This window comes from Branchiostoma floridae, chromosome 15, assembly GCF_000003815.2.
Source record: "Branchiostoma floridae strain S238N-H82 chromosome 15, Bfl_VNyyK, whole genome shotgun sequence".
In the NCBI taxonomy this organism is placed as follows: domain Eukaryota; kingdom Metazoa; phylum Chordata; class Leptocardii; order Amphioxiformes; family Branchiostomatidae; genus Branchiostoma; species Branchiostoma floridae.
Genome location: NC_049993.1, coordinates 2,712,204 through 2,724,103, shown reverse-complemented (window position 1 = coordinate 2,724,103; position 11,900 = coordinate 2,712,204).

The window sequence follows — 11,900 nt, the reverse complement described above, 5'->3', positions numbered from 1 at the left end:
CGACTTACATCTGACAGTGCAGTTGATGTCGAGTTGTACGGCTCCGGGTTGACAGTGATAACAGCCTTTGGCATCCCTGTTGAAATGGATGATAACTTTATCCGCCATCGGCTCAGAGAGTTTGGTACTGTAGAAGACAGCCGTTTCCTTACCTATGCGAACCAAGGTTTCCCTGAAATCCTGACCGGTACTAGGCAGTATCGTATGAAGATCACAAAGCACATCCCGAATTCTATCCGTATCGGCAGTGAACTTGTGACCTTTAGGTACAACGGACAGCCGAGGATCTGTCACCGCTGTGGCAGTGACGAGCATTTTGTCGCCGCTTGTACAGCCATGAAGTGCACCCGCTGTTTTGAGATTGGTCATTTAGCCACCGATTGTGACCAAGACATCAAATGTAACATCTGTGGAGGGGAAGGTCACTCTGCAAGGTCGTGCCAACTAAGCTTTGCAAACAGGCTGAACGTCACCACTAGCTGGACCAAGATCACCCCTACACAGCCGAACGACAAGAGTGTAAAGAAACCAGTTACACCTGGTGAAAACGAGTATACCAGTCAGAGTTCAGTACAGGACAACACACCGACAGTCCCTAAGGTGGTGGTGAGTACGGCTGAGCCCCAAAACGGAGTGGTGAGTACGCCTGAGCCCCCAAACGGAGTGGTGAGTACGCCTGAGTCCCCAAACGGGGTGGTGAGTACGCCTGAGTCCCAAGACGGGGGTAAAGAGCCGCCAGGCGGTGAGACTGACATGGAGGATGCAGAGGACTTGGTCACCAGCCAAACTGACGGCCTCCTTCTCAAATTAGACGACTCAGGGGATATCAGCGCCGAATACGAAACAGACGAAGAGAGTGTCAACAAACGACCTCTCCCTTCAAGCCAGAGCGACTCCGATGACTCGGACACCTCTGCAAGACGAACAGGAAAGGCAACTGGTAAAAAGATAAAGAAAGACGCAGATGCAAGTCCTAGCGAGTCTGATGACTCGGACACCTCTGCAAGACGAAACGGCAGGGCAGTTGAAAAAAAGTCTAAAAAAGATGCAGACGAGAAGGGGACAACTAAAACGCTCCCTTCTCCTGGTAAAGCCTTAGTGTCTTACAAGACCAAAGTTGTCCCTTCATCTTCCTTACGGAAGAAAGGTAGGAAGGGTCCTAAGTAACTGACATTATGTTCGACAATCCTTTGACAACGATTTGGTTATTTCTCCTCGTCGCTTTGTCATTGCGAATAGGTACAGACATTGTAAGAACCGGATCCACCTATTTTAACCCACCTATGGATCCCACACAACAAAATATCAGACACCCTGATACTGCTTCAGACATGTCGGAACTGTTGCTGAACCCAAACTCGAAAAACTTACTGACCATGGTACATCTCAATGCTCGAAGTTTACTACCCAAGATTGAAGAACTCAGATCTTTGGTATCCACGATGAAGTTCAGTGTTCTATGCGTAACTGAGACTTGGCTAAGTAGTGAAATTGTTGACCGTGATATCGAACTGGAAGGGTACCAGGTGTACCGCAAAGACAGGAACAGACATGGAGGTGGCGTCATGATGTATGTCAGTGATTCTCTGTACACGACAAGACGTGGTGATCTTGAGAATGACGAGATAGAATCTATCTGGTGTGATGTGACCAAAGCCAATACCAATCTCTTAATCAATTGTTCATATCGCCCGCCATCAGCAGATGACACATTCTTTGACCTATTCGAAACTCAGATTCAGAAAGCAACGGACCAAGCACATGCTGTTAAAGTGATCCTCGGAGATTTCAATGCAAAGAACAGCAACTGGCTTAACAGCAACACAACTGACAACCCGGGACGTCAACTTGACAACATTTTCATGAACCATGGTCTAGAACAGGTGCTTCACGAACCGACCCGTGGGAGGAACTTGTTGGACCTGATTGTCACCTCCCATCCAGTAATGTGTCACCAAACGGGCACCTTAGCTCCCCTTGGTGACTCTGATCATCTTGCAACAGCAACTGCGCTCAACCTAAAGGCAAACCACCGCAGCGGAAAACGCCTCGTCTGGTTGTATAGCAAGGCGAACATTGAAACCCTTCACCAACACATTGCAGCCGCCCCCTGGGATATCAACCACGTTTTTGACTCCATGGACGACATCTGGGATTCATGGTACAACATGTTCATTGCCATATGCAAACAACACATCCCTCACAAGTTTGTCTCTACCACTAGGACAGCAAAGCCCTGGATACATTCTAACAAAGAGATCAAAACAGCTATCCGTAGAAAACACCGCCTACACTCCAGAGCGAAACGGATAAATACTGAGGTAACGTGGGCCACCTACAGAAGACAAAGAAATCTAGTGACTGCACTCACAAGAAGGGCCGAGTCAGCTTACATTGAGGAACTCGTGAATGATGTGGAGACTGGCAACACCAGGCGATTCTTCACATATGCTAAATCTGCTCTGGGAAATACCTCAACGGGTATCCCAGCTCTTAAAGTCGGTTCAGCCATACTGGAGACTCCGGAAGAAAAGGCTAATGCCCTGAACAATTTCTTCATAAACCAGACTGATCTTCCCGCTAGGAACGACCCAGCTCCAACATTCCGCCCGACAACTGTCCCGGGAGCAGTCTTGGATTCTGTTCAGCTGTCAGTTGAGGAAGTACGACAACAACTAAGTTCTCTGAAAGTCGGAAAGTCATGTGGACCCGACGAAATATCCCCCAGGCTCTTACGTCTAGTAGCAGATCCGATCTCAGCTCCTCTAACCTGCCTGTATAACAAATCTCTCCAACTCGGGCAGGTACCTTCGGAATGGAAAAAAGCTAACGTAACCCCCATTCACAAAGCCGGTAGCCGCCACCTCTCAAACAACTACAGGCCTATATCACTACTGAGCGCAGTGTCAAAGGTTATGGAAACCCTGGTGAACAAGCGACTAATTGCCCATATAAATCCGATACTGACTGACCACCAAAGCGGATTTAGACCACTTGACAACACCGCACTGCAGCTGTGCCGACTAATGGAGGAATGGACCGACGCCATGGATAGAGGACAAATTGTAGGCTGCGTATTTCTTGACCTCCGAAAGGCCTTTGACAAGGTCTGGCACGCAGGACTTCTTGCTAAATTAAAAGCATGCGGGATTAATGGCCCCATGCTCAACTGGTTCACCAGCTATCTCTCCGATAGACGACAACGTGTCGTCATTCAGGGAGTAGGCTCCGAATGGAAGTCTCCATTAGCCGGAGTGCCGCAAGGATCCGTCCTCGGACCGACACTTTTTATACTTTACATCAACGATCTGGCCACTAGCCTTACACAGTGTCAAACAAACCTATTTGCCGACGATACATCACTGTCTTCTTGCCACCGCTCTATCGACAGCGTAGTCGCATCACTAAACAGTGAGTTGAGCTCTGTGTCAACCTGGCTTTCAAAATGGAAACTAGAGGCTAATATAGACAAGTGCAAAGTCATGTTTATTACGTCTCGCGCCCTTCCTCGATCGATTCCTCCTGTGATCCTTGGAGGAACTGTTTTACAGGTTGTCACCAGTCATAAACACCTAGGCGTCACTGTCACAAATACCCTGTCCTGGTCAACACACGTAGAGATCATCTCAACAAAGGCTAGGCGATCATCCGGACTACTATGTGCTCTACGGAAGAAGATTCCGAAGAATCTACTTCTCAGGCTATACACTATGATCACAAGACCAAGTCTAGAGTATGCTGACATTGTCTGGGCCGGCCTTACCAAACGTGACCAAAAGATCCTGGAATCTGTCCAGTACCAAACCACCAGGATTATCAGTGGCCACTTCGGACTACCGTACCCTTCATACGAACGTCTCTACTCTGAACTATCCCTACCGTCACTACAGTACCGACGCAAGTTCCATACGGCAGTAACCATGTACAAACTGTTGAATGGACGTTGCCCCCCACACCTGCAAAGTCTGCTTCCTCATGCACGAGCGTCTGCTATCGACTCCCGCTACCCCCTAAGAAACAGTGAACATTTGACTACTCCTGCATACAAGACTACACGATCTCAGAGAACATTTGTGAGCAGAGCAATTTCCCTCTGGAACTCTCTCCCCAGTAGTACCCGTACAGCTAGCACCATCAGCTCCTTCAAAAATAGACTGCGCACGTCGCCTGATAACAAATACTCTGTAAACGCTTGATAAAGCATATCATAGTTTCCTAATAGTCATTGTATTACTGATAGTAGCTATTGATGGCAACAGCTACTGTTCCTACTGAACGATCTGCACTGTAGAACGTATACATTATAGCGTTCAAACGTGTTAATCGATGACTAACTAGCCTTATATAGATAACCGAGTAATATCATTTGTATCATAGACTGACATCCTAGATCGTACGACTGCTAGTCAAGCTGTAAACACGGATCACCTCTGTAGTCAAAGTTACGTGTATCGTTAACACTGTTGTATATTGTATACTATTGTATAACGTATATTGTAATGTTACCAGGGCTAGCCCTTGATAATAGCCTCAGGCTAGTTGGGTAGCCCTGGCTGTATTTCTCATGATTATACAGCCGAATAAATCAAATCAAAAAAATCAAAATCCCGTATTTAGTTCGCGTATAGTTGTGTCCAAACAAAAGTCGACTGAATCATTAATTTGTATTACCGAAATTCACGTCAAAGTTCATTATATATTTTGTTTTGATCTATCAATAAATGTGTTTTCATGGCAATATGAATCATTTCCTTTAGATTCATGCTTTTTTCTGATGGTATTAGTGCCTTTATTCTATTTCTTTTTCCAGTTTGAATGGCTTTGATTGCAATAAAAAGAAGAAGACAGTCGAATGCTACATGTACGTCCATTGTTCTGATGCAATGCTGGGGCACAACCCGCCGTACGTGCAATTTGTCCGTACGTTTTTTGTGGAGGCCACGTCCGCCACGTATTCCTGAAAACGTTCAGGCTGTACATGGCAGGTGCGTCGCCCGTACTGGCACGTACGGAGGGCGAATCCGCAGCCCGGACGCAGAGAAAGTTCTGCATGCACTCAAATTTCTACGGCGTGTCTGTGTGCTCCCAAATCCGTGGGAATCGCCACGTGTTCGTACGGAGACGGTACTTACCACTTACGGATACCAAAAGTCCCAGTGAGATATCGGCCCATGGGACCCTCCCCGCCTAATGATGACACGATCTGTCAGTCATTAGAGGTGTCTGGTGGTTTGTCTGCTGAGTGTTAGGCCATATTAATTCAATTCTATGTATGACATCCCCGCGCGGATCAATTTTCATCCGTTTCAAAAAAAAAAGGTTTTGACCATACTGGACTCCGAACAGGATTACCTCCTAAGGGGAGAGATGAAGCAATTTACATCAGAACCCATCAACCTTCCCTCAACCGGGACGGGGGCGATATAGGCGACCAATCACTTTTGACCCAATGCTGACGTCACACATCCGGTCTGGTTCCAGATATTCGTCCCCGTTCTTTTGGCTGGCTCGAAAGTTTTTGACATGTCAAAAACTGTCGAGGTGCATTCGAAGTGTAGAAATATCGAATGGCATTCCAAGTGGATTCTAACTATTCTAACTGCAGTCTGACCGCATTCTGTGGCATTCCAACATTATTCGAAACGTTCTTATCTCATTCGATGGAGAACCGAAACGGCAAGCCGCTTCGAATCCTTCCCGAATGTGGCCAAAAGAAGATCTCGAATGCAGTAAGAATTTCTAGAATACACTACGAATTCCCAGGAATAGAAAAGAATTTTCATTCTGACGGCATTCTTGCTCATTCCTTCTCATGTGAAGGGGATATCAAGTCAATTTGGAATTCCAACTCGGAATGGCGAGGTATGTCCAGAAAAGGGGTAATTGTACGAAGTTAGTGTGTACGAACTTGTACGAAGTTAAAGGTAGATATAGACCGTAATCGGTAAACTTCGGAAGTTTTAAGTGACGTCATCTAACTTTGTACAGGTAGGCAGGGTTGGTGTACGATGTACGGTGTACGATAGGGCTGGGTATCGGTACAGCGTACCGGTACAAAACCGGTTTTTCTTATTGGACCGGTCCAGAAAAACCGGACCTGAAAAAAATAGGTGGACCGGATGTTGGACCGATTAGAAAATTAACAGATTATTTCATCAGGCATTCACACGTTTTGGCACTTGTAGGTGAAAGAAAATAACAAGAGTGAAGCAGAGTAGAGTTTATAGTAATTTCTACCAAGTTTTACAGCCCATCGTATAGGTGCAGTTAGCGTTGTAGGATTTTAAAACGCCAGTATGAGTCTAATACTCCACCAAAGAGATTTCTTTTTAGTGAAATGGACCATTGATATGAGTCATACTGAATCAGGTCCAGGTTCAGGTCCGGACCTGGACCTGATCCTCTGGACCTGAACCGGACCTGGACCTGAATTTTCTGTACCGGTACCCAGCCCTAGTGTACGATGTACGAACTTAAAAAATCTAACTTAGTACAGAGGGGCAGGGTTGATGTACGATGTACGATGTACGAACTTGAAAAATCTAACTTAGTACAGAGGGGCAGGGTTGATGTACGATGTACGATGTACGAACTTAAAAAATCTAACTTAGTACAGAGGGGCAGGGTTGATGTACGATGTACGATGTACGAACTTGAAAAATCTAACTTAGTACAGAGGGGCAGGGTTGATGTACGATGTACGATGTACGAACTTAAAAAATCTAACTTAGTACAGAGGGGCAGGGTTGATGTACGATGTACGATGTACGAACTTAAAAAATCTAACTTAGTACAGAGGGGCAGGGTTGATGTACGATGTACGATGTACGAACTTAAAAATCTAACTTAGTACAGAGGGGCAGGGTTGGTGTACGATGTACGATGTACGAACTTAAAAAATCAGAGAAAACTGGAGAGAGCAGGACTGCTGACCTTGTAAATTATCAAAATTAATGTTCAACAAAAGATAAATGCAATACATGTTGCATTTTTATTATTTTCAGACAAAACATCGTTATTCTACATGTTTCACATTTACCATGTGCGACAGGTGAAAGTAGCATAGAATGCTGCGTACAGAGTTAGCATAACCCACAGCATAGTCAAAATATCTTAACTTCGTACATCGTACATCGTACATTAGGTCCGCCCCATGTACGAACTTAGCATAACCCACAAAATAGAAAAATCTTAACTTCGAACATCGTACATCGTACATTAGGTCCGCCCCATGTACGAACTTAGCGTAGCTACTTCACAGATAATTGTCGACGTTTCCCGAACTTTACCGACAGCGGTTGTCGGAAGTTGTCGGAAGCCAGAAGTTGTCGGAAATTACGTGTGACGTAGGCTGATCCAAACTTCGTACATTTCACCCATTTCTGGACATGTATGGGAATGGCCCCGAATGTGTTACGAATTTTGCAAATACTTCATTCCGACTGGTTCGGCTTGATTCCTACTAATTCGATTTCCGTGTGAAGGCCCTATAAGCGCTTCATATCTTGTACGGATGTAAAGTGTAAAATTGTATCATACAGTTTTTGACCATATTGCAAACCGTACAGAGTAGCTTTGAAATGAGCACATATAAATAAATTTTGAAAATTGTCGGGAACGGATACTATTGTCATAGAATGGTAAAGTAAATTCTAAGTTCAAAGAAGACGATGTGAAAGAACGATAAAGACTCCATTATTCCGTATAACACACTCTGTTCAACCTTTCTTCAACCTTTCTGACTCCTTATATTTGGGGTGAGGAATACTTTTTTATTGTTTGCGCGCTCGCATCAGTTTTGGGGTTTCCAAAGGGTGTCATCCATACAATCACATCACCGTGGCCTAAGCAGACAGGCCTCTCGGCAAATAAACATATTCCCCAAATCTGGAGCTGCATAAACCTTGGCCATCACCCAGGCCCCTGTAGTCAAACAGGCGCGTCTGTAGCAAATATCGTAACGCACGAAGTTACAACAACGTCTACTTAGGGGTGGCGCCCATCTCTATTTCTGTAGCCCTTGGGCCACTCATTTGCGAAGCCACTACGGCAGGGAGCTAGTCCACTGGTAGTTATATTTGTGTTAACTCCGATATTCTTCCTCATTAGTGCTGAGTGCTAAGCAGAGAAAGTAGCATATGTACCATTTTTAAAGTCTGTTTTGACTCGGCCGGGATCGAACTCACGACCTACCGAATGTAAGGCGAACACTCTGTCCGCCTAGCCATACTCTGGTGTTGAAATATTCATTTCTTTCTTATGCGATTCGATAATACTACAGTATATTGTACAAACGCATCACTCAATGACGAGAAGAAGACTTACAAATGTAGAGGAGGGTATTTTGAACCCAAGATAAGTGTTAGAAGCCATCTCAATTATTTATGTCACCATTTGTTACTTTATTACAACCTTTGTACTTAGCCCGACGAAGCAATTATAATTGGTTTACTATTATGGAAAACCATCTACTTTATTTGTCCAATTTCTATTTTCTTTATTTCAGCAACCCAACTATCCTAAAAGCGTGTATACTAGATACTAATAGTAAACTAATTAAAAGTAAATATGTGAGAGATTTGTAACTTAACCGTCGATTTCCGACTGAATTACGTATACTTTGCAGGCAATTTAGCCTGTTTCTCCGATTTTTCTAAAATACTTCCAGCAAGGAAAGCTTAAGAAGTCTCACAGGGCTTAGCCAAAATCTCGCGAGTATCAATATACAGTTGAAGCCGCTTAATTGCACAGCCTATTTGCCAGTGAATTTCGTGCTGTTATCCGGATGGTGCAATAATGCGAAGTTATCTTGCTGGACCGCACCGGTTTGGGATTCGGGGATTCCGTGAAGTTAACAAAAGTGTGCGGTAATCCGTTGTGCAATAACTGGCTTCTACTAAATCCTCAGCGGCCTGTGGTTCTTGGCTATATCAACAGCTTGGTTCAATCTGCGATCAAGCAGTCCCCAGAACATTCCATTTTAGTTACAGGGGTGTCCTGAGGAAACTGGTATTTTCGAACTTTTTATGGTATACAGATATAGGGCCATATAGATAGACATTAAGCGTTTTAGAAACATGTTTAGCAGTTGATATAAAAATACTAGTATCATTTAGACAATCGTCGTTTACCTAGGCCATAAGTAACAAAACTATTATTTATCTATAATGTACCATGCTCTATGTGTTTGCTCATTTGACCATCATGACCACTTAAATTCCACATAAAATGAAGGCAATCTCCAAGCAGATCCACAGTGGCTTCAAATCAACATGGCTTTATGTAGAAAAAAAAGAAAGACGTAAAGTTTGGGCTTACATGACCTTTGTTGTCATCTATTTTTATACTCAGTGAATGAACACAATACAGTTGTTAGCATATAGTACAATCTAAGCTCAGACTACAGTCGAATTTTCTAAATGCTTTGGGACAGACGAGGACTATGTAGTACCGCACTCAAGTTAGTAACTTCTTTTAGCAGTGCCACATGCAAAGTACAGACAGGGGGTAAAGGTCTTTTTAGAGCAGTTACCACTAATAGAAATCTGCATAGGCCATAATGTAAAAGTTAGCAAGTTCAGGGTGTCATAATCTCATCCGTGAACATTCCAGGTCATAAGAACTCACCCCAAACAGCAGCCCGCTATCTCAAGTGTCCAAAAGTCTAATATCTAAACTTTCTGGCCAGTGGAAGGTCCCAAATTTTTCGTGTTTGCCGCCATCTTGTCATCACGTGACCTCAAGTTAGGGACTGACCACTTCAAATAAGGGGTCAGGTCAGGCTAAAAAAAATCAACCAAAACCTTGTTTTTTTGCCTAATCTGAACGTCTGCACCCTACACTGTCTCACCATATGAAATGTTTCGAACATTTTCCTGCTAAAAGTCGAAAATAGGCTAAAATACTGTATGGACTCGTTTTGGGCCTTCTGCGCCTGCGTCAATTAGGGTCGACGTCATTGCCCTTTACCTCTCCGACCGAAATTAGATATGCCACACACGGGGCAACTATAGTCCCCTTAGAAAGGGTTATTACTTAAATCAGAAGGCTGAAAAAAAGTCTTTAAATGATTTCTTCTTCCCTCGGTGAAGTTAGACCTCATAGAGTATACGATGTTATGTGTGTTCAGGCGTCAGTTAGATTTCATTATGATGTCAACTTTCTTTCGCATGTTCGCATCAGTTTTGGGATGCCCAGAAATGACATCCATATAACCGAATCAGTGGAGCCTAAGTACATATATACATGTACTAATATTCCAATCCAGAATGTGCTGTCTATTGAAGACTGATGTAAAACAGCTTGTGCGGCCCAAACGATCTTTCCCCTCACAATTTGGTCTCCTAGCAACCATTATTGACCGTCTGATACGCTCATTTTCCTGTTCAAAGCCAGGGGAAGGTGGTTGGTGGGACTTTCATACACAGCTGGTAACGATAGCTAAGCTCGCCAAAGTAATGAATGTTATATCATGTGATTTACCCTTGCTGATGACGTCACAGGATCTGCGTTCGGTTGTAAGCGATGGGATCTGCAATTTCGCACATATCGCTAGGTGGCATTGTTCATAAAGCCTCAATGGGAAAGTTTGGATTTTTGGCGACGGAAAGATCAGTTGGGCAAAAACAGGTTGCCTTCACTATGAGCCAAGTGGTTGGGAAGATGGAACAAATGGCAGAACACGCAGAACATAAAATGTTCAACGTACGAATGTTTACAAAACCAGTACGTTATGCATTTTTTCTTACATAAGTATACATTTTCCGATATTTTTGGCCATCTATTGCATTTTTTTTTCATTTTGCAACTATTCACAGTATAGTTCCCTCCAAGAAAATGGAGGTATCGTTGCAATACAGTTTTCACTCTGGAAGTTATGTGGGGTATATAACAAGAACTGCTGGAAGGTTTGCAATGATTTCGGTAGGTGGGTAGGTGTGGGGATGGTGATAGTGCAGGTCGCGACTTGGGGCCCCCTGTTGGTTAACCTTGGTACTGCAGCAGCACGTTTTGTGTTATATCTTTGCACCTGGACTTGCATGCTGTGGTGTTGATTTTTATGTGATGGGTAGGTGTATAGTAGATGCTTATTTGATGTGAATTTTTGCACTTTGTTTAAAATGGCAAAAATTGATGCACGTTCTGATGTCTTCCATGCAATCGAATCCGTTTGGCCCAATGCGATAACTTTTTCCTTAAAGGATTCACTTATCACGTTTGCTACCGTCATTTAGATACAAAAGAAGACTGATATTCGACACTGTGCACTTTCAGGTTCTTAACCAAGTGTAGCGTGAAGGAAGAGTCCAACTAAAACAGGCCGGGGTTGGGGCAGCATCTTTTTCAAGTTGCATTACCACGAACAAAATGAAACATCTAATCTAACATTTAACGTACATAGAATTTACACTTACAGTTTGTGAACACTATCTTATACGTCAAACAGTGCCTCACAAGATCATTTAAAGTAAGTATACTTTGTAGCGCTGCTACTAGTAGTAAAGTGCGTTATGCCCCAATTCAGTTGACCGTCCCATGCCTTTGTTACGTTACAAGAAGTCAGGCTCTGGGTAAATTTTCACAACGACAACAACAACTTTCCTGGGGGTTACTTTTATCTATTACGACAAACCCTTCGTTAAAATGTCTGCCCCCGAGGTGAAGTATTCCACCCCGGCTTCTCTACCGGAGGACGGGCGATTTCTGAAGTTCGGTGACCGGTGTATGTTCTATCTGGGTGCCGGTGATTTGTTAATAATCCAAACGAGTTCCAGACGAGCTTACAACTCAGACGAGTACCAATTTTCAGACATGTGGTTGCGATGAAGTGACTTGCAGTTTCCGTTTTTTCTAAAGACTGGGGAAACCCCTGCATGCATTTGCTCCCCTTATAGAACGAT